This window comes from Halichoerus grypus, chromosome 10 (assembly GCF_964656455.1).
Source record: "Halichoerus grypus chromosome 10, mHalGry1.hap1.1, whole genome shotgun sequence".
In the NCBI taxonomy this organism is placed as follows: domain Eukaryota; kingdom Metazoa; phylum Chordata; class Mammalia; order Carnivora; family Phocidae; genus Halichoerus; species Halichoerus grypus.
In genome coordinates, this window is record NC_135721.1 from 315987 (window position 1) to 319065 (window position 3079).

Sequence of the window (3079 nt, forward strand, 5' to 3'; positions counted from 1 at the left end):
GTGCAAAGGTGTCTGGACAATAGGGTGGATGCGAGCACTCCCTCTGGCTCTCTGTCGCACGAAGACACAGAGAAAAGACATCTGTCTGCAAACCAGACAGCGCACGGGACCTGCCAGCACCCCGGGCTCAGACTTGGAGCCTCTGGAACTGTAAGAGGTGGATTTCAGAAGCTGCAACATTCGACTAATAGAAGTTCAAAAATAGCAAACAGAAATTATGCATGAAAGGACTGATATAAGACAAACTGAAGGACAGGAATTTCCAGTGAGCATCCCCTGGGTTTTCAGGTAAAGAATGGAATGGAACGAATCACCACACCAGGACTCATAACAATACTGCAAGAAGCATTAAAATATCTTACTTAAAAATATCAAGATAAATATTACAAGAAAGAGCTAAAATGTTGAAAGTGGTTACTTCTGAAAAGTGGTTCACTAGGACAGGCAGCCATGGTTCAGAGAGTGCTGTTTTTCTGTAGGGGCCCTACATTTGACTTTTTCTGTAGGCCATGCTTATATATTAACATAAAAATAAACAGACATTACATTATTAAAAATGTATTTGAGATTTTCCCCAAACAAAGCACACTTGTGTGCTGACATAGTTGTTTTTAGTGCTTTCTGCACGCACACTTGTGCTTACCCTGTCAATGTTGGAGTCAGTGGTTGATAAAGATGAGTCAGGACTGTTCTGTTATCTACAAGTGCAAAGAGCTAACCACAGACAGAGGCAGCCAGGTGTGCCAGATGTCACCCCAACCCTGCAGGGAACTGTCTGGTAGATTCAACATGTTCTGGGTACTTTCTGCTGTCACCCTTGGGGTTTCTGTCTTCGTATAGACCATGACCAGGTGCTGGGGTATAACCGTAGGCTAAGGCTCCTGACGCAGACCCTGGGCAGGAAGTGCGTGGTAGTGCACACCATGGGTCCCCATTTCGTTGTCAAGCAGAGACTGCCCTGCTAAGAATCAGTCTGGATTTCAAACCGTTATTTCATGCATTGAGCCTTCATCTCTGCTTTTGATTGAAGCAGCTTGGTTGGAAGATACAGTCTTTAGAAACTGGTGGATTGTATCATCATGCCACCAAATCGTCCACCCCCCTCTGTGCCTTCCCTGTGGGAAGTTGCATTTCCTGTTCTGTGGGTGTCAGACTTGGCTTGTACCAATTCTGAGCAGAATCGTCAAGGGTCAGCTCGTGGTCTACCACCTTCCCTGTTCTCATCCCACCAACGTGGCGACACCCCATGTGCGTCGGAGCAAAGACAGCATGGGGCAGAGCTTCAGCCGGCCCATGACAGGCAAGGGGCACCAAGTAGAAACGCCGCTTTGTCGCTGATGCTGTTGTGACAAACTAATAGAACGAAGCCGGCTGATGCCGCCTCAGAGGAGTGCCACCACGCCTGAGTCCCCAGCAAATCAAAGTAATGCACACTTAGGATGTTGGCCTTCATTAAAGAAATGAGGAAGCCACTGATGGAGGATAACACATTCATGTTTATGTTTGAAAAATCATTCTGGCTGAAGCATGGAGATAGGGTTGGGATAGAGGACGAAATGGATGTGGGGATCTCTTTTTGGAGGCTACTGAGGAAATACAGGCTTGAGATGATGGTGGCATGGAGGTGCAGGAGTAGAAAAGGGAATGATGTCAGAGATATTTAGGTAGAAAACCGGTTGGTTGTTGATGGGATTAAGGCAGAGGGAGGTGGTGCCCTTCTGGAGAGCGGGGAGTCCCTCACAGTAGGGAAATCTGTAGAAAGGGAAGTTGGGGATCACTGAGAAAAGGTAAAGGTCACGAGCCCTAGCGTAAATAGTCCGAGTGAAGGTGGACTTGAGACATCCAAGCTGGTGTTTTGGGAGTCTTGGCTCTACCTCCTTTGAAAAATCCCTGTGCAAGACAGGAAATGCTGTCTGCAAAGTTACTCAATGTTTTCTGACATTCTGGGGAAGTCTGTGCTCAGGTAAGTATCCTAGGAACACTTACTTAGTGTTTTTTTATTCCTATATTGAATAACAGCAACGAGTTAGTCTACTATTTTTTTTAAGCTAGACAATAAGTATGTGGCTCAACTGATGTTCATATTTGCGTTTCTGACAAACAAGTGACAAATAGTCCCCCTTTTTTACAACTACGTAGCAGACCAGGAATTTAAATAACTGCCCCAAATTATAAATGAACTTTATGGCAGTATTACGATTGACATTTCAGCCGTCCACGCTGCGCAAAGCTATTGGATGGCGGTGCCCCCCTGCTTCAGGTTGCAGCACATCCAGCTTGGCGGAGGGTGGGCGCAGCGCGGATGTTCTGTGAGGGAACCTCCTCACCTGTGCCCAGAGCGGCCGCAGTTAGACCTAGTAACGAAGCATAGGTAATGATCCAGATACAGACCAGTCCAAATTATTAAACAAGTTCTTGCTTCGGCACATACTGACTAAAATTGGAACTATATAGAGAAGATTAGCATGGCCCCTGAGCAAGGATGACACGCAAAATTATTAAACAAAACAAGATACGTCATTTAGAACTTCTGGCCTGTCACTTTTCCATAATCTCTGGAATGGTGACAGGAGGTGGATGTGAGGTTGGAAATCCCCTGTTGGCTGGAAGACATGCCTTAGGGCCTCAACAAGCAAAAAGCAGGACAGAGACAAATCACCTTCAAGGAATGTAAAGAAATATGTGAATTGAAAACGTTTAGCCCATGAAAACTAATGAGGTGAAGCCCTGATCCCATCATAACCTGGTTGAGTCCATGTCTAATATCACTTACGCGGTGTACAAGCAACCTCCTGTCCGTCCACACACACCCTCCAACTGACCTTAACTTCCGCTGTCCTTTAAGTACTTGGACCTTCTCGATTACCCTTTCTCTGGCTGTCCACCCCCTCTCCAGCTTTGGGGATGTTGTCCTCAAACTGGCTGACCTGAAAGCAGCCTCTCCCTTCCTCTGGGAAATGCCCTCCTTTAAATGCCCGACCCTGTCTTGCATACTGTTCTGAACCACATGCCTGAGCAGCCCAGGATTCGAGTCCCTTGGAATATCCCTTTCTCTCAAGTGTCGCTGCAGACAAATCAC

General features: G+C 46.5%; 1 non-coding gene across 1 annotated transcript; it reads left to right on the forward strand.

Moving 5' to 3' along the window:
- Positions 1-2413: 2413 nt before the first annotated feature.
- On the forward strand, positions 2414-2517 carry LOC118523251 (U6 spliceosomal RNA). The gene has a single exon (XR_004911014.1). It is a non-coding gene; the product is annotated as a U6 spliceosomal RNA (small nuclear RNA).
- Positions 2518-3079: the final 562 nt, after the last annotated feature.